Raw genomic sequence first — 27,328 nt, 5'->3', positions numbered from 1 at the left:
TATCGGTAATTGAGAATTAGTTCTTCATAATCATTTGTAATAACGTGAAGTGAATCGCCTTTGAAGATTCCTTACACAATTTTATCCGTATTAGTAAATGTGCATAGGTGTGATTGAGTACGTGTACGTCTATTTTCAACACTTAAACTATATGAATTTACACGTGCTGCCTAGATTGGAATCGAAACCACGTCTTGGGTTTCTGTGAGGTTTAGTAACTCATCTCCCCAGAGACTGAATCTAGGTCAATACTGTGGGGAAAGCAAGCGAATTAGCAAGTTGGCAGCAAAGAAACAAAATAGTAATACTTCCTGGTGTTATAATTTACGGGACATTGTAACTAACCAGATTGTGTCATGTGTGGTCAGCAGTGATGATAATGTACCGAATAAGACAACAGTTATTACGTTAATCAAGTAGCTCAAGGCGGTCTTATTGCAGCCGGTGTTTTCATAACATCACTGTTATGCGTGACAATCCAACAAAACCCTTAATCGTTGACAATACTGTAATTGAGCATTAAGAGAAGCTTCTCCAAGCGAATTCTTTCGAAGGCTATCCAGATGCTTGATTATAAAGTATAGTTTTGTAATGTCAGCCAGCTCAGTGAACACAACACAACACTACACTACAACGTATTCTAGATAGTTTTTTACTAGAGTGATACTTACATGTATATTGATCTATCCAAGGTTCAGTGTCTGCCTCCTCTCACAGCTGGATCTAGGGTTCAAAGGAGTCTTGCATAATTTACGCCTTTTTTTTTTTTTTTTGTTTGTTTGTTTGTTTTGGTAAAAAAAAAATCTCTGGTTTTGTTCAATCTTTCCTCTTCGTAGAATAGTGGTAACCTCTTAAAATGGTAATAAACAAATCTGCTAGTATCAATCGAAAACCCTTGGTTCTCTCTCAAGTTTAAATAGATCAATTTTCAGGGACATGAAGCGTTCTCGTTATGAGATTTATTGGGAAAAAAAATGTAAAGAAGGGTTCAAGTTACGGAAGATTTGTAAGATTAAATTATTCGTAATCATTAACGGAGAATCATATGAGCTAATTATTAGAAAATATTTTCTTTCTGCTTGAAAGCAATCTTTTATGTTAATTACTGTTACCTGTTTCATTTGTTGTACCTGAAAAAGACAAGGACTCAACGAGGAATAACGTGACATTCGATATTTGAAATTTTCTGAAAATACCTGTTCGAAATACATAGGATTTTATTTCCTTTTTAGCTTGCAAATAGTACCCATATTCCTGATTAAAGTGCAATATGTGCATAGCAATGTTTCTAATCAGTAATTAAATTTTGTGACAATGAAACGTAAGTAGTTTTCTAAATCTCTGGCATCGTGCAGAGTTGCATATCTAAAAATACCGGTCCCATTCTATCATTGGAACCGAGGAGAAATATCAGAAGGAGACTTTCATATTAAAGGGAAAGAACGCTAACCACAAATGAGCTGTTTAATACAAAAGTAATGCAAGTAAATTATCACTTATTTGTATTAGAACTAAATTTTGGAAAGTATAGTGCTTTGTGTACCGTAATCCAGTTGCTTCATTAATTTCTCTTATTACTTTCACATGTACAGTAGTTTCATCTCTATTTGACATATATTTTACATTAACTTTCAATAAAAAAAATGAAGGTACAATATTATTTAACTTACGTTAAGTTCCTATTCAAAATATAAGTGTTCATTAAAATATACCGTACAATCCTTACACAATTTTTAAAATCTATGATAGGCATGTGTTGATGATAGCAGTAATGCTTGAGTTTAGTCTTTCCCAGAGTGTATTATTATTATTAATTTGAACCACCACTATAATCACTTTCTACACAAATTCTGTGACAGAGAATTCCGTTAAAAATGGAGAGAAATGCGAATGCGATGAAGGTAACAAAAACACGCATCGTTATTAATTTATAGGCGTGGAAAAGTGAAGATGGCAGCGTAAATTACTAATAATTTAGTGAATAATGTAGAGTATAGTTATCACTTTTCACGAGATTTGTTAGAAAAGTAATGAAAGTGGGAAGATTGCACAAGCCAACAAAGCTTCCACCGAGGAACGAACCCAAGACCCCGTGCACAACAGGCGCATGCTCTAACCACTAGACCAGCGATAAGGAAGTTAGGAAAATAAACAGTAGGTTAACATTAGTATTGGTTAAAGTTGAACTAACAATTGATTTTATTTCTATACGGGAATGGTAAAACATTATGTATACCGTATAGATACTTTGCACCAGAATTAAGAAATTTTAAAGGAAATCGCATGTAACTTACAAACTTAATGATTTAGAACGCTGTAGTTTAAACATATAATAGTTAGATATATATAAGGAAAACATTTGCGCAAGTGCATTAGTAAACATTTAGTATGACCATAATTATTAAAATAGAAACTGGTGCAAAGTAACCCCATAGGTGGGGGTACTTTGTACAACATACAAAAAAGAATGTTCAACGTACGAACATAATGTTTTTGTGCAGTGTTTTTCCTTCAGTATTTATACACTTCACTTCCTACACAAAATTGCATGCAGTCTACAAATATTGATATGAGAATGATGGTACTGGTACGTGTACTTAGAATGAATTATCGATATTTGTAAAGAAAATTGTATTTTCTGGTACCGGCACAGGAATCACATTCTGATAGTTTAGCATATGCCCCACAAAAATGCTAACTCAGGAACAGAAAAAATGCCCGTGAACTGATTTGCCTTGGTTGCTCTTTGTCCGAGAATATCCCTAACGTAATCAGTGGAATATTTACGGGGTTTGGGACTTTCAGGCCGAAGCCCACACAAATTACAGGAGTTCTCTTTTTTTAAAAAAGAATGTAATGTTAGTCAGACCTATGCATAGGCTTCAAGCTCCCCCCCCCCCCTCCAAAAAAAAGTAGCGATTTCTAAAAAGAAAAACAGCTTTTCTGAGTGAAGCCCTTCTCAAACTAATTTTCTGCATCCGCTACTGTTCGTAATTTATTTTCCAAGAAATCCATTCCGGCATCTACCTAAATAGGAAACTTACCTAAAATAAGAAGGCAGGAGGTACCAGCAGTAATACTTTCCTATTTAAGGGGTTACTTTAGACCGGTGCAAAGTAATCTTGATTAGAGGTTGAAACCACCACCTTCCAGTTTTATCTTTTCTTATGGCTTTAAAATTTTTCATACTTCAATTTCAGTTATTGTTTCAAAGTCCCATTATGCACAGTAGTTTTCTACGAAACTGACTTAACTTTGACGGATAATCTCGTACGTGATATCTTCCAAATTGTGTCGGCCTTTACAGTGACTGCTTTCCATATCTCTACAACAACAAACCCTCCCGGTAATTAGAACCGAGGTTAACCGCCAATGTTATAGGCAAAATACAGTTAGATGTTCTATTTTACGGTGGCAGTTGAAACTTCCTCTTTACAGTTTATGGTTTTACCGATAGATGACTGTGCAATTCTTTTCATATTTTGTGCAAAGTAACCCCGTCTTACGGTATATATATATATAATATACAGGCAAGCAAATTTCAACTTTGAGTTAAAATACTTTCAGTTCACTGAACTAAAATAAAATATTGCCAAACAAGGATAGGTCTATACACTCAAACACTATTGATACCCTCACCCTCAATGCATTCCTTCACACTCACTCGCCCTCACATTCAAATATTGGTGATGCCCTCATCCTCATCTACCGAAATGAGGGTTAGGGCAGCCATCATAAGGGCAAAATGAGTGAGGGTGCCTATCTCTGTAAAGAACGTAGTAGCTTGCTAGTTTTTCTTTCTTGTTTTTATTTATTACTTTCGAGCAGCGACAGAAGAGAAGAAACTATTGTGGTAATGGAAAAAATAATTTGAGATTTCGACGGATTTACATTTTCATGGCTCCTAAATGCCATTACTGGACACCACACGTTGTTTTCTCCCATTTCTCTAATTGAGTCATGTCATGCTACAGTTATTAATGAAACATTTATTTACAAAATATGAACAAAATTGTAATAAGTGTTTTCGGAAAATTTTGTCGAAGAAAACTTCCCAAGAGCAAAATACCACATATTGAGTTTCATTGGAAATTATTTATGTCATATTGTATTTTTTTTTATTATTATTATGAAATAACTAAACCTTTAAAAAGAAAACTATCTGGAAAGAACTCACCCCCTGAGAGTAAACTATCCATTAGTGTTTTTCATTAAAAATTACTTACTATGCCACATGATAGCCTTGTTAAAGAATATTTATTTATAGGTTAAGAACGAAATTACTTGAGCCACATTCGAGAAAGTCATCCCTAAAGAACACCCTCAAGAGTAAATGATCCCTTATGAAAATTTTTATGCAAAATGATTTATATTCTATGGGAGTGTTGTTCTTGGATTATTTGGGTGATTTATGAAATTAAAATAAAGTGAACAATTTTTGAGAAAATTGTCGGAAGAAAACACTCCCAAGAGTAGCCTACATGCAAAATGACTTATGCCATGTTCTAGGAGTTTTAATGTAACACTTATTTGTGGAACATAGACTGAATCGTTTTTGAGAAAATCGTCAGCAATGAAGTCATTAGAAGACTAAAATATCCTTTCTGGACTTCTTAAAAAGAGAAAGTATAGGGGTGTGAAGGAAATACTGATTTATGAAAAATAAACAGAAACGTTAGAGCCCTTTTCCCGAAAGTTACATTTTCATTTTCAGCCTTCAGTAAAATACAATTTTGAGAGATAGAAAGAAAATTTAACCGGAATTTTCAAATTTGGTCCGGACACTTTAAACGGTATGACTTCTAGATGAGAATACACATATCGAGCGAGTACACATATAAAAAAAGTGGTTTTCGATATACAGAGGCTATGACCCATTGAAATCTCCAATTCGATTTTTTAATTTTTTTTTCTCCTATCGTCGCTTGAAAGTGAAAACAGATTTTTGGATGTCTGTTCGTTCCGATTTAAATAAGTAATTTGCCTAAAGGCCATAACATTCACCATATCAACAGCAAAATACGAGGAGCCTGTCGAAAGATTTTAGATACTTTTTGAAAAATCAATTTATTTACATAAAACCTTTACAATTTCTCAAAATAGTCATCATAAGTATCAATAGACTTTTACATTCTTAAGAATCAGGAATCAAATATTTAAAGATTCGTTTTCTGGAATATCAGAAATTTCATTATTATACGCTGCGATAGCTTCTTCACTTGTATGAAAACAGCGTCTTCCAAGCTTTTTCTTGAATTTTGGGAAGAAGACAAAGTCACACTGAACTAAATCTGGAGAATAAGCCGTGTGTGATAAATACAGACTCCAGTTTTCGCTGCTGTGTGGGGCCATGCATTGTCGTGGCGAAGTAGAAAATGAGACAGTGGAGGCTTTCGATAGGATAAAGATGCTGGCATAACTTTACCCACGCTCCGTCCTCGTTTATCACTCAAAGGTGAAGTTCCATTTTGAAAGCACAACTATCGACTGCTGTTTTGCTTCGAGTTATAGGTTTAAATCCATATTTCGTCACCTGCAACAATATTATAAACGTCCTTAATTTGCTCCTGCAAAAATCTTTTGCGAAATAACGTAGATCGTTGTAAATAAAGATAATAGACATTAAGAACAGGTGGAGATAAGGTGAAAATTTACGAATCTACATTAAATGGACCAGAACCATGAAATTTATGAAGAATAGCGAGAAATGGCTGGCGATATTGCTGGTAGAGAGGACAAGAGAAAATGAGATGATTGATGGAGCTAGTATCGAGACCACAGTTACAAAGTGGAGTAGTGCGTTTTCGAAGAAGATATAAACGTTGGGGAGTATACAGAATGTGAAGTCTGTTACAGAGAAGAAAATGGAAGTAGGAGGGAGAGAGAGTATGATGAATGAACCAAGATGGAGAACGGAGAGAACAAGGATGGTGCCAGTACCAACGTGCCTTTGTACATGAGGCATTATAAGCAATCCATCGTTGATAATGAAGTGTAGTAAGTAGTGGAAAAAGGTCAATAGGCGAGATTGAAAGATCTATGGGAGTGCCGTGCAGGGCTCCGAAACGGGCTGCGGCATCAGCTAGGGAATTCCCGAGTATGCCTATATGACCTTTAGACCAGATTAAGCAAGTAGTATAGTTAAGGAAAGTGCGACGGTGTAGAAGAAGGCGAATTTCATAAAGAATCCAGGAGGATTTCGAAGTCCAGGGGGAAGATTGTAGGAGAGAATTAGAATCAGTGGCGATACAGATAGATGGACACTGATACTGAAGAGAATGAAGAAGAGTCGCAAGTAAGATATAAGCTTCAGTGAGAAACGTAGTGACATAATGGGGCAGTTTAAAGCTGAAACATTGCTGAAGAGAGGAATCGTAAAAGGCTGATCCCAAATGCAATCCCTGGCCAGAACCGTCACAGTACAAAGGAAGAGGAGGAGATGTGCTGAGGAAGAGGAGAAATGATGTTGGTAAGAGACGGGAGTGGAAAGGTGGGCGGGAGGGTATTGGGGAAAATGATAGAAAGAGATTGGGGAAAAACAGGATAATCATGAAAGTAGCAAGGGAGAGTATACGTGCGCTGGATATGTAACAGATGTGGTACAAAGTCTACGTAACTGTTGTATATGAAAGGGAGAGATGCGAGATATGGAGAACGTTTGCGGCCTGTATGAAGGTGTCGGAGCAGAGTGAGTTTAGGGGAAGAGAGGATCGGGTAAATTGGAAACGTTGTAGACACAATTTGCCTGAGAGGTGTTTCAACTGAATTGCTAAGGCTGGAACTCGGGTCTCAGAATAAAGCGCGGTAGCGTCGGTGGTGGAAGGAAGGCTAAGAGTACGGCAGAGAGTAGTATATTGAAGGGATTGGAATTTTTGAAAGACCCTAGAAGGAGAAGGAGAAAGAAAAAAATACCATACGTTAAAATAGGTAACAGAAGTAGGACACGGAAATCTGTAGACCAAGTAGAAGTTGAAATAGAGCGAATTAAACGTTAAGAATGATGATGTTTTTTGATGTAGAAGTTGATAATGGGGGATCCAACGTAAAGAAGAGTCCAAGACGATTCCGAGATATTTAACAGAGGGACGGCGAGGAAGGGTAATACCGGTAAATGTAAGGGGGAGTAGGGCGGGAGTGCGTTTGCGGGTAAAAACGAGAAAGGGAGTTTTGTTCAAGTTGATTCTTAAGCCATGTTTAGAACACCAGGTGGAGAATGTGGTGAGAGCAGAAATGAGTTGGGGCATAACGAGTTGAGAGGAGATGGAAGGAATGTAGAAGGCTAAATCATCACAATAGGAAAGAACCCAGACAGTGTTACTGGTTTGGCGAAGAATAGGAGCGAGAAAGAGATTGAATAAAAGAGGAGATAATACAGATCCTTGAGGAATACCTAGGGAAGTGATGCGACCTTCAGAGTTGGGAACCGAGGTGAAGAAGGTTGTATATAATACGGAGATATTTTGAAGGGATGCCTTGTTGCCAAAGTATATCTATGAGATGATAAAGAGGAACAGAGTCATAAGCCTGGGAAAGGTCAATGTATACTGCAAAAACAAACTGGGTACGGAAAAAGCAAGCCAAATATTGGAGATAAGAACGGAAAGGCTTCGGAAACACTGGAACCAAGTTGATAACCGTATTGGTGTTTGTAAAATAAAAGGTGGTGTTCAGAGAACCATTGGAGGCGTTGTTTCAGATGTTCGAAGACCTTTAAGACACATGAGGAGAGGGCAATAGGGAGATAATGTTCAGCGATACCATTATGGGTCCAGCGTTGTTTTATGGGTTTAAGGATGGGAATAATAAGGTACCTTTACACGGTGGAAGAATTCGTTCAGAAGACCATACGTATTAGATAAGGGGAGTAAGAATTGCTGGTACGGTGGAGGAAGGTGTTGTAGGTGAAGGTAATGTATGCCGTCTTTGCCAGATGAAGAGTTGGGTAGACGGGATAAGATGAGAGTGAGTTCAGACATGGTGAAAGGAAGATGGGGAGGGCTAGATGGTTCTGGAGAATAAAGAGGAGAAAGCTAGAGAGGAGGGAAGAGACACGTGGATGGTGCTAATTGGGAGTGGAATTAATGGAGCCAGGGAGAAGAAATATATTCACCAGAGGGAGGACGTCTTGTTACGACGGGACTGGTAAAATTTCCAAATGGAGGAGAGAGAGGAACCATAATATAGGCTTGAACAAAATTGGCGCCAGGCATTACGACGGGTTTGTTGAAGAATACGGGTCGTGGTGGCTTGGGTTTGTTGATATACCAGGAAGTTGGAATAGGAACGAGTGGTGAGGTATGTTTTAAGGGCTTGACGCTTTCGGAAAACCCATTGCTGACATTCCCTAGTTTACCATTTAGGATAATGAGAATGGACAATGGAGGAACGAATTGAGTGAGAGGTATCAGGGTAGGAGTGTGATACTGCCTGGTAAAGGCGAGATCAAAGCAGTGTGAAGATGTAAAGGATCGCGGGACGAGGGGGTGAGAAATGGTCGAAGCAGGAAGAATAAATGGACCAATCGAGGTTAGTAGAATATGGGCGACCTGTAGGGGATAAGGAAGGAAAGGGAGGAGAATTGTCGTTATGTAAAATAATGGGGAAGTGATCACTGCCGCATAAGTCGGAAGAAACGCTCCATGTGAGGTGGCTAGAGTAAGCAGGAGAACAAAAGGTAAGATCAGGAGCGGTAGAGAGTTCGTGGGAACGGGGAAGACGCGTAGAAGTGCCAGTATTCAGAACAGTACAGGGTAAGGTGGGAAGTAGGCGATACAGGGCAGAGCCAACTAGCTTGGAAAGGGATCCCCCCAGAACGGGTGGTTACAATTTACATCACCGCCTAAAATCCAGGGAGGGGAAGGAAATTAAAAAGATAGAACCAGAGATGATCAGGAAGGTGAAAGTGCGGGGAAATATAAAGGTTAACCAGGGTGAGAGAATGGACAGTGATCATTTGACATTGAGTTTCGGGGTATTTTATGAGAGGAGGATGTAGAACGTAAGATAAGGTTTTATGAATGCCGAGAGAGAGTCCCCCTCGACCATCTGGGCGAACATCATGAAGCCAATGATAGGACGGGATGTTAAAGCGGTAGGAATCTGTAAGCCAGGTTTCTTGGAGTAGGAGAAAAGACGGATGGAACAAAGATATTAGGTGATCTAAGGCATACAGTTTACTGCGAGAACTCATCATGTTCCATTGTAATAGATTGGAAAAGAGTAAACCAGATGATGTTATAGTGAATGTGATTGTAATAGCTTGAGTATGGTGATGCATGATTTATAGTCGGGAGGAGAAAATTTATGTTGAGATTTTTCAAAATAGAAAAGATAGAAGAAACAGCGGAGGAAAAAGAAGGCATAGGATCTGTCGCATGTGACGGTTTCTGAAAAGCTGTGGCGGTGCTGGGAAGGGAAGAAACTACTAATGGGGATCGTTCAGTTTGAAGAGATGGGGCCGGGCAGAAACAAAAGGCGAAGAGTGAGGACTAAGAGAGTGCTTTTTTCTAACACCTGAAGGAGAGGAAGGAGAATGAGAAGAGCAAGGCCGAGAGATAGCGACTGAATATGAAAAAGCAGAGGTAGGGATAATGGACGGAGTAAAGCTAGAAGTGGCGGAAGAGGACGAATGAGAATAGGGAGGTTGATCTCCCTTTAAGGAGAGTTGAGCAAGGGTCGTAGTCAAATATCGTTGTTTAGCAACGGTATAGGGGAGATGTTCAGTAGCCATGAGGGTGTTAATTTGGATTTGTATGAGACGTTCGGGACGCTGAGGGAATGTAGGCACATGGTCACCAGCACAGTGCTTGCACTTGGGAGGTGCAGAGCAGGAGGAAGAAGGGTGGCCAGGTTGGCCGAACGTGATACAAGATTGCTTAACACGACAGACTTGCTTAAAATGGCCGTAAAGTAGGCAGTTAGTACATTGTTTTAGTCGGGGGATATATGTTTCAACAGGAAGGTGAAAACAGAAAAGGGCGCAATGGCAGGGAAGAGTGTTGACATCAAAAGTAACAACAATTGTTCCGGTGGGGATGGAAGAGGATGTGGAATCCGTAACAGAAAGGTTAGGGTGGGAGTTAGGGGGTAAAGGAGAGTCAGCTGAAATGGGTAACAGAAGAATCATCAGAGGAAGGACGTTTACGAAATATGCGGCGAACATATAAAATAGGAGCACTACATCGCAAGGCAGTGATGAGTTCATCGTCCGTTAAGGACGGGTCGACTCCACGTAAAATGCCCTGACAAGAAACGGTATAATTGGGCATGTAAGCACGCCAATTATGTGCCATCAATAATGGGTGTTGGAGGAAAGCATTGGCGGCTTTGCCAGTACGAAAAAATACCTTTAACCCTGAGGGCCAAGAGTACGAATGTCAGTGACATCAGTTAAATTATTATTGTATAGGAGTCTACCTAGTTTCATGGGATGTTGTTTGCCCAGAGAAGAAGTAGATGCGACATGGAAAACAAAAGGTCCAAGATGGTGTTCTTTGTAAGAATTAGTGTTAGTATGTACATAGGGCACATTGGATGAATGGGTACTTGAAGAATTGGAAGGCGGCTTGAAGAACACAGCACAAGTCTAGAACACAATATCACCACAGAATTAATACATCGAATCACTCGTAAGCTGCTATATGTTTATTACAGGTATTCGTCCATCGGAAGCGATATCACCAAACTGTACTTAAAATCGTTAAAGATCATTACACTAAAATTACGTGTCTCGAGCTCCATTGTTGCCAACTGGAAAGCTCAAACTAACCTACAATTCCAGTTCACTAATTAAAAGGAAAAAAAACTGCAATCTTACAGTTATGCCTTTCACCACTAAAGGCATACGCTTTTAAATGAGTATGTTTCAGTACGGAATCGCTACTTGAATTTTAGTAGCTAGAAACTTTCGGCATGCTTCTATAAATTTAAAGTTTTTATAAGGTTCCCCAGGATAGGTTTTCAAATGTTCTTACTATTCACAAAAGAACGAAGTTCACTGAATGGTGGAAAACAAAATTTTCACTCTTATCGAAAACGACTCTTATGATTTTGTTCATATTTTATAAATCAATATTTCATTAACAACTCTATAATACGGTGTGTGTCATTTTTTGCCGTGATACCCACTTTTGTGCCATCTCACTAACTTTTTTAACCCATTACTGCCCCTTGGCAACTTAAGTTGCCACGGAAATTTTTGGTTATAGCGCAGAAATTCATGGATTAACGTTGCAGGGTTTAACCATGAAGTTACTTTGGAGTCTGTTTCGTCATAGCATCGTTGCATTTTCTTTGTATGATATATTGACGTAAGGTTAGCATTGCTTTTGGCTACAACGTGTTTTGAGGAGAAAGACTCAACTGGATTGATTTCAAAGACTCCAGAAGGAAGGATTGAAGGTCTGTAAAGGAAGGTCTGTACTCGATTTTAATAGTTATATTTTCGCAGTGTATTTTCTCCCTCAAAATTGTAACTTTCGAAAATTTTCCCTTTTTTGAATATGTATGTGCCATTTGGCAACTTAAGTTGCCGGCCTAAAAAACAAGAAAAAATAAATATTTTTCAAAAATATTCTAATTTCTATTTTAGAGTACTATTAATACCAAATAGGCGAAAAGAAACTTTTCAAAATACCACTGGGGAATTCTGGGCACTAATGGGTTTTAAACGGCGATACTCGTATATGGGTTTCACTTGTTAATATGGTAAAAAGTAATCTTTTGGCTCCAGAATGTTACACGATAATCGTAGCCTGGTCCTAGAATGCAACCGGCGCTTAGAACAATGTATATATCATGTATATATCATGTTGATTCATTTTCGTAAATTTTTATTACTTGGCCCCACAGAGTGATACAATCTGGCCTTGGCTGGCAGTCAATCTGTTAACAACTCTATAATATGGTGCATCTCGTTTTTCTTTTTAAAAAATCACTAATAACCCTATAATATGGTATTTGCCGTTTTTCCAGGAAAAATTCAAAGGAGGTAGTTTAATCTTTGGGTTTTATTTTTCTGGAGCGAATTTCTTAAAACAACTCAGGCGATCTTGTATAAATTTCATGAATAATCCTATAATATGGGATTAGTAATTCTCCTGAAAAACGGGGACTCGTCTCTCTGGTTGCTATATTACGTTTGGTATTTTATATATATATATATATATTAAGAAAATCTTAAGAAATTTAATACATTTTCGTGAACAAGGCGGACGGGCCCTCCCTTTTCCCTTTCGGGCACCTATGACTCCTAGAGAAGTCTCTTTTTAAAATAACATATCAGTCGCTTTTTAAAAATCTTTCATAAACATATTTATCAATAGCACTAAACTGTACGGTAAGTGTTTTTTCATTTAAAAATCTATAAGGGTGGCCCATTCTTCGGAATAATATTCTACCATTTGCTTTTCTCAAAACTAATTTAGTCGGTTTTGTTCACATATTGTAAATACGAGCCGCGTTCCATATTGATTTATACTTTTTTCTTCTTTCAGGGTCCACCAGCTCGTCATTACAGTTCGAAGGAAGCACTTAGGTCTGCCTTCAGGTGAAAGCAGTGATGCTATTCAGCCGGTTCGTACCGGTTCGGTAGAACCGGATGTTAAAATATTTCGAGTTCGCAGAACCGTCGTTTGTTATACCCAGACATTAACACACACAGACAAACATAAGCTAGCCAAGAGTGAAAGAAAGAAGTCAAACAAATTAGATATATGAGGCGTTGGATGGAAAAGTGGCGTAACTCATTTTTTTAAAAAAATAAAATTAAGTCATTTCCGTGAACTTGAAACCATAAGCTGTTGGATGGCAAAGTCGCGTATCTCAGGGTAAAAGAACCAGGTCATAGGCCAAAACATGGCAGCACAAAGAACCGATTTTGTTCGATTTTTCTATATCGATTGAAATAAAAGTTTTAATATCTCAAAATGTCTCAAATCTGACTTACGCCACTTTGCTATCCAATGTCTCATATACGGTGCGTGAACCTGGCAGAACCCATTTCGGAAATCGAAAATAATCATGCAATTCATTTTTTCATCGTTTGTTCACGGTTGTTCTCATAAAATTTTCGTTTCTTCAAGATTTATAAACAATTTATATCAAAAACACGAGCGGTGCCAACTTCATGTAGCAGAACCCATTTTCGAAAATCTAAAATAAACCATGAAGATAAGATTTCTATATCTCTTGTATTTCTATTATCATAGCAAGTGTGTGTATTGCAAATTTCAGCTGAAAGGGAGGGCTTTTAGAATACGAATGTTTCACAGCCAAAAACAATTGACATATTTGAAGATCATTACTTTGTTGTGTATTATACAGCCCAGTGTTTCAGACAAATCATACCTATTGCAAGTAAAAGTGGGGTTCTCATTTGAGATTTTACCATTCATTCCCGCTTCATCCACTTACGGAGGGAGATCGGAAAGATAATTTTCTAACAATTAGATTTTCTCTTTAGCATTATGTAATTTATACTTTAATAATCTTTTTCACCATCAGATTATTCTCCAGGCCTGGAATGATAAATATCCTCTATGTTTTCCTGTACGAGCTTTGACTTAATCATTTATCTCCAAACGTTTTCTTATTAGTGGTACTGGAGGTTTTGTCTCATAAAGGCACCATGTCTTGGCGGCCATTTTGATAACGGTGACCCATATGAACAATCTTTTGCCACAACGCTGTTTAGTGTATGAAGATCTTTCGAACGAGGTATCATTTGACCCATATTTTCGTTTAAAATTTCTAAGTTGTGCCTGGGCCCCCATGAAAGACGATCCTCGGGGGCACCGCGACATCATTCGATTTGCCCCATGGCTTTCCTATTTGAGTTTTTGTTCAGTTCATTTATGTTCAACCGTTTTCGAGATATTTCCGTGGAAAAATTAAAATGGGCCTCCCTGTATATATATATATATATATATATATATATATATATATATATATATATATATATATATATATATATATATATATAAGGTAGGGAGATGAAATCAGTGATCGTAGTTTGAGGGAAATTTCCCTAATCTAGGGAAATTGCACAGTTAAATTTAGCAAAAAGGGAAGAAGGAAATTTTTCGATAAAACGAAAATAAAGCAAAAGAGTAGCAATAGTTTGTTTATGTTTGTGTGTGTGTTCAAAGTACCATAATTTGCGCCAATTATGCAAACTATTGCTGGCTTGGTGTATTTGTCTGTATTTTTTTGTTAAAAAAGTTAAGAGAAAAAGTAAAAATATACAAAGAAAAGCAAATAAATAAAAGAAATATGGTTGGCACTTCCTTTAATATAGCTAAATTTATCTTATCACATAATTTCTGTCATAGGCATGTGCGTGGACTACGTGGGTGGTCCGGAGCTTCGGCACCCACACAAATAATCTTGTGGGTGCACCACACCCAGGGCCGACGCTAGCAGTTTTGCCGCCCTGGGCGGTACTTTCACATGCCGCCCTGGGCGGTACTTTCACATGCCGCCCCTTTAATCCGCAACTTATTTTGACACAAAACGTTGAAGTGTCACGTAAAAGTAGGATGCCCCGTTTAAAAACATGTATGAAATGGAAAAGTAAACAAAAAATTGAACTACCTCTCTCGAATGCTTACGCAATATTTAAATGACTCCATACATGTCACAATTCAGTATGATCGATTTCGCTGTATATCTGTGATGCACAGCAGCGCATACAGAAAATATTTTTTTTTTTTTTAAATGTGCTTTAGTCACGATTAAGAATTTTATTTTTTAAACTTATTTTATATCAAAAGGTGTTTCCAATAGAGTTGATTGATTGAGTTGATTTTTAGTTTAGCGTCCCTTTCGTCAGCGAGGCTGTATGAGACGTGGACCTACTGATTAACGTGGAATCCGAAGCACGTGAGCTTCCGTCTGGAATCGAACTCGGGTCTCCCACGCCAAAGGCATTTCCAATAGAGTATGGAGCATGAAAATAATAGTGAATCAGATATTACGGCAAAACTAAGTGATTAGTCTAAGCCTTATGATGTACTAGAACACAATAGTGATACATGAATTTAACATACCTTAATTGAAAGAAACTTTTCTTGCTTTGATATGAGCAAATTTCTTTACAACATTCGCGTAATCCAATGTTTCAGCCAATTTGTGTTGTATTGATATCATCGGTAGGCCACTCAAGCGTGTTTCAGACGTGGAAGACATAGATAGTTTTTGATAAGCTTAAGTTTCGAAAACCTTCTTTCTCCACTTGCCATGGTTACCGGTAAGGTTAACAAAATCCTAAGTGCAACACTAACATTGGGAGTAAAGTCATGTTCCTTAATTAATTTTAAAGTTTCTTTTGTTGAACTTGTAGGCTTAACTATAGCGGATGACACTTTCAGTTTGTCCTTCAAATCACTGGGGTTAATATCTTTTGTTTCTTCGTGTGTTAAAATGCCGGCAAGTTCAGTAACTTTTCAGACAAAAGTTCAGGTGACATATCTTTAAGATTAATTATATCGTAATGAAAACAGAAATACTTGATGTGATATTTAAGTTGCTCAAACTTTTCTCTTAAAGCTAACACAATCACGTCTAGAACTTTGTAATAAAAATCGCTCTTGTATCTTGTTTGTGGATCTTCAATAGCTTCATCCTCTGCCTCGTACTGAAGTTGTCTCTTTTTCTTTCAGCATCGAGCTTGCATTGTATTACCTATCCGTGGGTCATCCATACCATGTCTAATGCTGATGACAACTCTATCATATCAAATAAGTAAGATTGAAACTTTGCATCATTTCTGCTCCTTTCAAAGTATTCAGATAAATTGTCAAGAAACCCCAACTGCATCCAACACATGAGAATCAATGTTTTGGAGACTTTTACTTACTATGTTTATGTGGAGTAAAAAATCATACCAAATAACTAGTGAGTAAAGGAAAGGAAAGTTATGCAGCTGGTTTGCTATACACAGAGCATCGAGGGCGACCATTCTGTCTGTTCTATTGCCGTTACTTATTTGAAGTAAGGCATCATAAACTTTCCCTGTTTGATACGAGGGACTCGTATCTGAATGGAGTCAGAGCATCAATTCGGCTCTCGCACCTTGTGGTGCTTAATGGTTTTAAAGTGAGACCGCTAATATGTTCCTTTAGTATGGCCCAATGTTGAACCGATGCAGGAAAAAAAAATATTCTTTTTTAGCTATACAAAAAATGGAATAGCGTACTGAAATGCTGTGTCTGCATCATTAACGACAAGGTTTAGTGAATGACTATTGCAAAGAACATAGGCTCGGGAATTTATTTCTAAAATTCTCTTCTGAATACCTGAATGTTTGCCTTTCATATTGGCAGGGCCGGATTTCCCAATAGGCCCGGTAGGCCCGGGCCTATGGGCGCAAGCTCCCAGGGGGCGCACGGCCGAGAGAAAAAAATTAAAAAATATCTAGAAATAAAAATAAATAGCCATAACAACATATTTTTTGAATTGATTTTAAAAAATTAGGCTAATAAAGCATTCTGATTTTGAAGTTCATTGGAACAAATAATTGTTGGTAAAGTTAAACTATTTTTCAACATTATGCATCAACTTCGTTACAACATTGATCTCAAACACGGGAGAACTGGCTGTAATTTTTTAATAAAGGTTTTTAAGGAAAGTAACTTTAACCAGACTAGGGGACGGAAAAAATTATTGGGCCTAGGGGCGCCAAAATGCTAAATCCGGCCCTGCATATTGGAAAGATTGTCGTATCCTTGGTCCCTTATGTGTTCCATTGGAATGTTAATTTCCTTTATCTGTTTAATTATTACTTCTGTCAGTCCTAGACTAGTGGTGTCTGTTACCGCTACGAAAGCAAGAAAGTGTTCTTAAATTTTTACAAGGCATGCTTCATTACTGTATGTAATTTGTACATGAACGATTATTGTCATTTGTTCGGTACCAGAAATATCTGGCGTACAGTCTAGTATTATACTATAATATTTTGCAACTCTCAACAAAGACAGCAATTTACTTTCTATTTGTTCACTAAGAATCTGAATAATTCAATTTTGGACATATTTTCCTAAGTAATGGTGGTATTTATTTGGTCCTCCCATGGGTCTCAAGTGGGAGTGTACCTTTTGCATACTTGGAGTGGAGCGTTAGAACATTGTTGAATAGGTAAATATATATATACCTTGATAATCTTATCCACCCTAGCTGAAAATCTTATCTACTCGCTGCGAGGGAAATATTGAACGATACCTGTAGCTAGTAGTTTGATAATTGAAAATGAAGAAAAATGCTTTGAATTTCCTGAGTGAGTATTTTCCTAAATGTGAGTGAAGTAAGTTCAATTATATTCTTAGATGAACACAATTTTATTTTTCCATGTGGGCTCATTACGAAGCATTATATTTTGATAGTATTTTTTTTTCCTTTTCAATTTTTGCCGCCCATTAGATTTGCCGCCCTGGACGGTGGCACGGCTCGACCCCCCTCGCGCCGGCCCTGACCACACCCACAAGATTTTTAGTTTGGACTCAGATTTGAACCAGTTTCTCTTGTGTTTAAGTCAGTAATGTTACCGAATGAACTAGGGCAGCCTTAACATTTCCTTATAGTACCCTCATATTTTACTTTTTTACAGCACAGCCTTTTGTGACAATGTTCATAAAATATTTTAACTAAAAATAAATGTATCAAATATTGAGACTTCCCTGAAAACATATAGGCTAACACGTCCAGCCATTGATAAGCACCCACATAAATTTTGGAATGTCAGCGCCGTTGTCATAGGAATTGGACTTTCAACAAACTAGGGAAAATTTGATACGAAAAGGGAAACTTTTATGTCAGTCGAAGGAAATTTTCTTTGGGATGATTTCTTTGGGATGGGATGAAATACCACGAAAAATTTGTAGAGACTTTTCACTCAAAATTGGAGTTATTTAGCTAGTTTTTGTGTCAATTATTGGCAACACTGAGCCTGTCAAAGAAGAGGAAGAGGGAGTAGTCCGGGAAAAGTTGTTCGACTTGGCATTGGTAATTTTGCTGAATATATATAAATCAATAGGTTAATAGTAGTGTAATATGTATCATCAGTATGTAAACTTTAAATTTATGATACATGAACGTACATGATAGTAATCATACATTACATTAAATAACTTCTGCTCACTCGGGAAACTCCCGGCTACCGGCTGATGTGGAATTCAATATATAGCGATAAAAAAAAAAAAAAATTCTACTGGCATTTAATTACAGTAAAGTCTAGAAACAAGAAATTTAGTCGTCTATTATTTTCTCATAGGTACCGTAATACTTTTATCCGTAAAACGACAATGAACACTACCCTTATTAAGAATATTCTGTATTCTAGCGTAATACCACACGAAATTTTGATTAGATGTGCGGTGCAAATTGAGATTAGTCCAGCAACAAAATATGTACAGTTTTAATATAGGGATCCATAGTATAAGTAGGCGTATAAGAAGTAATAGTAATCGTAGGAACGGGTTAGAAGCTCCGCAGGGGTTTGTTGGGTTCTGTTCTCGACATAAAATGGACAAATTAAATACTTTCCAAATTTTTCCGTACATATTACAATCTGTGGATATGTATAGTAAAACTGCACCTAAAAGTAATAATAAGGACACAATATCCATGCTCAGCTGTTCAGTGTCCACAAGAGCCCTGATAATTGGTTTATTGACCGTACTCGTCTTCGTCAGTAGGTCGGTATAAATATGCCTATGTACAGCTCTTTTTCAGATGAGAAGTGATATGAGCAGTAGTATGTGATTGTTAGCGTAGCGTTGCCGGACTGTGTACTTTTGTTCTTGCTGTTTCTCCATCTAAAGTTATTGGAAATGAGATAACAGCATTAGCCATATCAAATATGATACGGTTCTGGTTTAGTTTTGGCGCGCCACATTTTGGAAGATTTGCACAAAATTCAATACCTGGCATGAAAAGACATACTAATAAAGAACAAAATTCTGCAAGCGATGGAATTAAATACGAAGTAATAAACCTGTATTTTATGTTTACAAGTGTAGGGATAGTAGTGTAAACTCAATGCAAGCGCTTTACGACGGATAAAATACGTGAGTGCATATGAAAGATGACTGTATTAGAAACTATTTTCCACCGGCTGTGCATTTCTGCAAGGTGCACAGAAGCTGTATTTTATGTTTACAAGTGGAGCACTACTGGTTTGAAACCATGACAAGTGCTAATGAAACTCGTATTATTGCCAAAACCCACTTGTTTTCACTACCCTCGCTTATGCGTATATCCCGTCCGCTGACAGGCCTGCTCCCTTAGGACGCACACCATCGCTGAAGCTCTGGCTCTCCGCTTCGCCCTGCAGTGACTCGGTCGCGTAGTATTCGTGCCTTTTAGTGGCCACCTAGCACATGTTGTTTTGTGTTCTTTGCATTGTAGGTTTTAAACATATGATAAATTCGGACGCCGTATTTATACGCAAATCATATATCATATGCGGTGGGCCCGTCTGTGCCATGTGAGGTATTTTCATGTCGCCCAGCGCAAATCATTTAGGAAACAATGAGAAGGAAGTTGGTGAAAAAACTTTTAATTTTTCAACTAGTATTTGGAGTTGTGCGACAAAAGTTAACCTGCATGTATCATACTCCAATATAATTTTGAATATTAATTTTGCATGCCAATTAACTAAGTTAATTAAATTTTAATTTATTCCACTTGAACTGCTAAAAGCCTGTCTTCTGTTGTATTCTGCTATGACCATCGTCTAGTTTTGTTTTGTCATTGTCTGAGCGTGAGTCTTAAATTAATCATATCAATTTTAGCTTTCTTACAGAGTATGTTTCAGAGTATTACTGTTCCGCTATTTCAGAGAGGCCTTTAAAAGTGAAGACTTCCTGTTTCAGCACATATGCTTGATAAAATCTAAGTGAATTCTAAAGTCTCTAATTAGTAACTTTATTCACTAAAGAGAGTCCGAGTTCTAATAGGAAGGTAAGAGATCATATTCCCACCCGATTGTATCAAGATCAGCTTTCTTTCACTTTTGTGTGTCTCGAAACATCCTGATTTGTTTAGAATGGAATAAATTGTATCATTTAACACGTTTGTTATGCAATCTTGAGTCAATGTATCCAGTACAAGAGAAGGGGGAAATGGATGATGAAATACGCATATGTGAGTACAAAATGAGAAATAAAATTAGGCTACATTTACTTTACCAGATTAGGAAGTGTTTGTTTTATAAATATTTTACGAAAGATATGTGATCTTATTACTGTCTTTCTTTGAACTAATTGTAATATAAGCATGGAAGAATTTGTAAAAAATAAATAAATAAACATTCCGTATGCATCAAGTAGGAATAACAACCAAAGTATAGATTGTAAGTAGTTCTGTTCAGTATCCTGTGATAGGTTACGGGTTCAATGTCCTATAAGAAAAAATAACAAAAGCTTGAGTCCGAATCTACGAACACTTACACTAAACATTTTCTGTTCGAAACTTAAGGTTCTAAATATTTTCATAATTGTTTTATACAGAAACGTTTAAAAGTTTGTATCATGACAACCAGTTGACTTAAGAGGATAGGGTTTGCACGTACAAGTTCATGATTCATTTTTCTATTTGCTAAAGAGAGCAATTAATATAGAGATATTATATTTCTAGGTAGCGGATCTGTTATTGACGCCATTGGCAGTAGTGCGAAAAGGCAGTATAAACTATCGTCTACCGCCAATTGATTTCACTGGGCAACTGCGACTAGAGAAAGAGAAAGCCCGCTCATGGCATTGCTTGTAATTTTAGTAGCGCTATAACTGTAGACACCAGTAAACACACTGTAGCTTAAAATGTAACTTTTTCATCAAAGAATATGTACTATACATGTATTTGTAGTTTGTAGCTTATACGAATCACTGCTCCGATTACAAGTGGTCTAAGCATGTCAACAATCCAGTAATCGGAACAAGCTCAGAGAATGGACAATCGTATAAATACGGAATATGCATATCCTCCAGAAAATATGGGTTCACTCGAGTAGATGGTTCTACTAAATAGAACATTTATGGGTAAACTACGATGTGAAACATTTTTCGTGAAGTGTAAATATACGTAATTACTGTTAGTGTACAGCACATTGAACTGAATTTTGAGTGATAGTGAAAGTATTGTATGTGAAGTGTGCTCCTCCACTATCCTCATTTATGCATATATATCTCCGTCGCTGACACACCTGTTCCTTACGGAGGCACTCCTCATTATTGCTCGAGCTCTACCTCAGGTAGCATTCGTGCGTTTTAATGGCCACTAGCACAATTTATTCGTGTTTTATGCCATACGTCCAAACAGTATTTATGCTGAGCCCTCCTAAAGTCGATCTGCATGTAGTAATAGAGCCCCTCATTTAGTGCATGCTCTGCTGAAAGAAATACAAAGCTCTAACCTGACCTGAAAATGTAAGAAATGTGTCGAAATTTGGCAGAAACGTCTGCTCGAGTGGTGCCGAAAATATATCCATTATTTATGTAGGAACTTTACCACAAAATAAACAAACGTCATTCAATAAGAATAAAAAATATTACCTTATTTACTAAGTAAATATACAACTGAAATAACGTATCTTACAGAGAGACTGCAAATTCACACAATACTTTCTTTATTTTTGCGTGCATTGATAACTATATAATATGTTGAATCATAAAGAAAATTCCACCCCCTGCTAGCCATAAATGCATTAAATTTAGAGATTTATCACAATTACAATTTTTCGTAAAAATAGCAATATCAAAGTTGAAATTGAACTCCAAATCCGAATTTATTGACAGCAATTTTGTATTCGTGGCTAACATTACAAAAAGTCGATGATTCGGATCTCCTGTTTCACCTATAAACATAGTTTTATTTGTGTTGAATACATTTGACGTTTCAAGTGTTATTTTTTGGTACGTCGGTGTAACTTCTTTCAATGAATTTTTTTTTTTTTTTTAATTTTTGTTAACCAAACTTACCAGACAACTCATATTTATCTTCAGCAAACTAGCTTAGTAATATTTGATTTAAACTGACCATACTGATACCAATAAAAAAAGAATAAATAAAATGTACCGGCCACCGCACTAAATTTTTTCACTTTGATTTCTGAGACTAAATCATTTTGTGCTGCGATTATTGATAATATTTTCTTGTGAAATACAAACAAAATTATGGGATGTTTTTGGGAAACTTTGAATAAATAAAACTCAGCTTGAAAAGTAAACTACCCGTTGTAAATTTTTGCATAAGAATTTATTTATGCTGTATGTTAGACCTATTAATGGAATATTTGTTTCTACAAGGGACTTTACAGTTGTAACGGGAATTTCTTTTTTTCTGACACATAAGGAAGAAAACATGCGAATCAATTACTGTTCTTTTTCAAGGTACTCCCCATTTACACGCACACTCTTCGGTGTGGTATTGCCCGTACCCCTGCGGCATAGAATTCTTTGGGACGATTTTTAAGCCATTTCAGCACACACGTTTTGACTTGGACGTCGATGTGGAATTTTTGTCCTCCCAATTGCTCCTTAAGGGGATCAGAAAGATAGAAGTTGCAAGGCGACAGATAGGGGCTTTGGTCCGGAAGAGGTTGCTGTAGAACACCGCATTGATTGTGGCCCCGCGTGCCAGGAAATCGGTGCATATTACGCCGTCTTCCGCACCAAAATACCGTCAGCATCACTTTGCCAGCGGACGCTTGTGCCTTGAACTTTTTTGGTGGTGGCGAGTCTGGATGCTTACATTCCATGCTGGAGCGCTTTGACTCCGAAGAGTAATGATGCACCCAGCTCTCATCGCGGATGATTATCTTAGCCTTCTCTCTGAAATTTCTGCAGATGCTGAGACGAGATGTTTTCCCTACCCAGCTTCTTGTCGATCGTTAGCATTTTTGAGACCCGTCTGGCTGTTATTTTCCGGAAGTGTAGGTATGATCGTTTCTACACTTCCCACGCTGATGTTTTCGCATTCAAATCTCTTAGACTGATACGTCATTTAGTCAGTCAGTGCCTCACCCGACGAACGCGGATTTCGTTGACTGCAGTAGTCTGGCGTGTAGTGTGGGCTACGTTGAGAATGGATTTTCTTCCCCACTTGTACACTTGCAACTGAGAGAGAGTTTGCTAAGCCGTCTAGAAATCGCAGTAACAATTGAATTGAGGTCGTTGTGTTGATCACACATTACTCAACTGAAAGTAGTCTGGTAGGCTTCGAAATCCAGTAACAACCGCATTGTGGTCAGTATGCTAATTATACATCACTCAACTAAAACTATTCTGGTAGGCCCAGAAACTCAATAACAGTCGCATTTGAGTTAATGTTGAAACCACACAAAACTCAACTAAATGCATTCTGGTTGACCTAGAAATCCAGTAAAAATCGTATTGAGGGTCGATGTGCTCACATAACTCAGCTGAAAGTCCTTCTGTGGATCATAGTTTGGGGTATGTCAGGGAATTGTATTATTATTTTTATTATTATTATTATTATTATTGATAAATGAAGTATGGTTTTACGAATTGGATGCTGAAAAAGTACCCTATACTTCAGATCAACGAACCTACTAATGACCTCAGAGGGAGTCGACTCTAGGATCATGTGCACAGGAAGCATGATGTCCAAATTGCCAGACACATGCATTTTTCTGTCGATTTCGTTAGGAATATTGGTCACTGACATTACGAATTTGTGAAACGTTTCAAATAAATGCTAAATAAAATCCCAATTAATAAGCAAGATTTGCATTGTTACTCAATATATATACACCTCATATCTCTAATACAGAAAAGATAAAGATGTTGATAGCAGTTTCCTTACAAATAATTAAGAGAGAATAATAAAAGCTGTCCTTTGCTCCCTTCGCACTTCAATGTGAGTAGCACTTTATGTAGTGTTCCCAGGCAGAAACATGTTTTAAAAAAATACTTGTGCCTTAAATCACTCTTCACTTCTGTTTGTCTGCGTTCGAAGCTTTTGCATGATTCGTGTACTGCGCTAGAGAAGGGGAGGGAAGGTCAACTCCACAATCAAGTGGTGTTGCCAAGAATAGATGTACTATTCTCAACAGGCCAAAGGAAAAATACTTATATCTTCGTGTGTGTAGCGTAGGCCGTTTTCGCTACATACCGGTAGTTTTTGTGTTAGTATTTATATTTATGTGTTTTGCTGTTAAATACTTGTAAAAATGGAACTCTTAAACATTTATCTTCCATGTGGAAGATTTCAGTTTACTCGTAAATGTGAGACACACAAGAGTTGAGAGATAAACATCTAAGAAGTCAATCTTTGGTGCACATTGAGAATACCAAAATACAAATATTGGAATTTACGGGTAAAATTTATTACTTCACTGAAGATCAATCATTTCTCTACTATAAGGAGAAAAAAGTATTTTAGAAATGCCTCCCTTCCCTCCTTAAAAGGAAAGAGGCGGGAAGAAAAAGGGGTGAAGGCTGGTTTGCGAAATATAGTAGGAAGGTGAGTAGGGTGGATTATGTACTGTGAGAAACATCTGAAGAGGAACCCTTTCGATTCGTTTCAGCAATTCTTCCATAATTTACACTCATTGTTATTTGACCTGGAAGGGAAAAGGGATGCGAAGAAAAAAGAATTTCCGAACCACATGGGCTCCCGCCGGTGATTTACCATAATAGGAGGAGCAAACGATTCTTTTTCCGTTCTTTTCCAAAGGGAGTAATAGCGGGGAGGGAATTCCGCGGAATCACGCACTTGGTGACAGGTTTTTGCAATTTTGCATGGTGTTAGGTATAGACATAAGGTTTTCAAAAAGCATCGCAAACAAGCTGATTCTGGCCTCTGGGCCTGTTTGCCTAAATTCAAAATGGCTGCCGCGTAACGGCTGCCTAAATTCAAAAATTAAATGAAAACCACGTAGTGTCATTTGGGAACAAATAAAAGTTCTTCCAAGTTGGCAACACTGCCAATCGAATTGCAACGCACGTAAAAATCATCATATTGATACAAAGCAACTTTCTGAACTTCATCATAACTTTAACACATAGTTTCTGATTTAACACGAAATATATATTTTATTTTCTATTGTTCCGAGCCGATTTTGGGTCCAGAGTTGGAAACCCTGTAACTCGAAAACAAAGCGGAATTCGACTCATGTTTATAGGAACTTTTCTACTGGATTTGATGTCAGGATTCATCTCTCAAAATTTTCATACTCCCTTTCAAATCGCCTTGTGTATAGGACCTAAATGCCCATAGGAAATATTTACATTCCAAGTACAAAAATCGAAATTTCAATAATTAATTGTGAATGTTAGGGGCTGCAGCCGCATGAACGGTTAACGGATATTAAATACTTAGGTACTTCTCCAATATATGTAAAAAATTCAGATTTTTTAAAGGTGGGTTTTTTGAGAAAATGGCGTCCAAACATGGCGTCTTAATGAAATTTTCCGCTTTTCATCATGCTATAACGTGGGATGTAATAATCAGAAACATAAGTCCTTTACATTTTCAAGAGATCTTATGGAGTAGATTTCGATGCTAGAAGCAGATGGTTAATACTACTCGTGTGGACAAAAAAAATGTTTGAAGTTAGCAAAAATTTCACCAAAGTTGGCAACATTGCAGTGAATTGCGCGATTCCTATTGGACCAATAGACGAATTTTGGCCCTCCACCGAAACATACAACTTTATACTCTTTCTGGCATTGCGATTATGTTACTAAGTACACTCCTTTCTTTACAACAAAACTTTTAATTTGACATGTTTTTCAGTTTTTAGAGCAATCCGAGAGGAGGGCAGCCATTTTGGAAGGCTGTATATCGAAGGAAAATTTTTTTTCAGCGAAAAGAAAAAATATGGGTCTAATAATATTGCATGTAGATCCCATATAAAAAAAATAAATGAAATCTGAGACTATGATGGGGACCACTTTTAGTTTGCCTGGACGATTTGAAATGGAATCGATCAACTGCATATTGCTCACAATATCCATTAACATACCATTTACAATTAGTATACCATTAATTAACTATGTTTTCACATATTTTACGTTATACACATATTATTCATACATTACATTTATAATTTGTCCGAGTTCTGCACTATACATTCAGAAGATTTGATGTTATGTGATCTGAAGGGTGCACACAAGTCTTATTCAGGAGCAAATTTTGATGCATTAGTGAAACTGATTGTACAGCCTCCTTCGCACTTGCACAATGGACCACAATTTCTTGCAGTTCGATGTCATTTGCAATTACCCTTACAAGCAACGGAACAACTACAATGCAGTAGAAATGAACACCCCTTGCTTGCTTCCGTAGGTCAGTCCAATATGGGACCCACATTTCAGTTCGAGCATTCCATTCCCAGCCCAAGTTAGTTGGGTCAGGGATGTCTGGTACTTTCGAAGGAGATTGTCCTCAAATAAAGGCAGCAGTAAGTAAAGCACGCTTTGTATGTTGGAATAATGTATGCTGTGTCGGTGGAATAGAATCGAGTGGTTTCAGGCTGTGTGTATGAACATAACTTTCCTTGCCTCATTCACAGACTCTGCACTGCAATTTCTGCTGTACAAGGACACTAAAACGCTCCAAACGTTGCATGTGACTAGATTCAAGTGTGAAGCTACTTGGTTTTTGGGTAATGTCAATGAGTGTCAATAATTTCAGGGGAATTAAACCAAACATTCCATGCTGTCTTCTTACCAATTCCAAGCATCGCCGACGTTAAATCACATCCTGTTAGGCGTGAAAGAAGGGTAGTACCTGACATCGTTGAAATTCCAACTGTTCACAAATATAATGGATTGGAATCCCTTTGAATGCCTTTCCTGATCCAAAGCCGATCCACAACTCTGTCAGATTAATCTGGTTGAAATAGTAGATTTCTAGGACAACAACATCGGTGTCCACTGTCCGGATATAGGCTTTTCTATGTCCTTGCTCAGAAGAATTATATAAATGGAGCATAAGCCGTGTATCCGCTTCTTCATGACGACATGGAGTCAGGGAGGTTACGTCTGTTGATCTGTTGCTAAGCACCTGGTCTACTTTTGTTGTAAGCAACAAATACTTCGCAGCATGTGTGTGTTTCACAAGTTCTTCACTAAGGAACTGGTAGAGCTCGGCCTTATTCTGGGAACCTCTCAAAAAGTTCTGCCATTCAGTTCCCTTAGGAGCTGGTATCTTGTGAGACTTTAATTCTCCGTCCTCCAGTTTCACTACGTTTTATGCGAGTTTGAGACTTGAGACTTGGATTCAGATATCTGTCCCACACTGCATCAACTCGAGTTGTTTGTTCTGTTGTTTGTTTCTCCAAAATGGCAGTAAATGCATTTTAGTGTAG

General features: G+C 37.5%; 1 protein-coding gene across 1 annotated transcript in view; it reads left to right on the top strand.

Annotated features, from left to right (window-relative positions):
* The first annotated feature begins 17,862 nt into the window (after positions 1-17,862).
* Positions 17,863-27,328, top strand: part of LOC145675441 (tetratricopeptide repeat protein 37) — an 88,544-nt gene continuing 79,078 nt past the window's right edge. Inside the window, exon 1 of the mRNA XM_081745864.1 lies at positions 17,863-17,997. The gene's annotated coding sequence lies outside the window, so the exon portion shown is untranslated. The remainder of the gene's footprint in view (positions 17,998-27,328) is intronic.

Source organism: Thermobia domestica, chromosome 2 (assembly GCF_964235325.1).
Source record: "Thermobia domestica chromosome 2, izTheDome1.hap1.1, whole genome shotgun sequence".
Lineage (NCBI taxonomy): Eukaryota > Metazoa > Arthropoda > Insecta > Zygentoma > Lepismatidae > Thermobia > Thermobia domestica.
The sequence above is the reverse complement of the archived record's forward strand: the minus strand, read 5'-3'. Positions and strand labels throughout refer to the sequence as shown.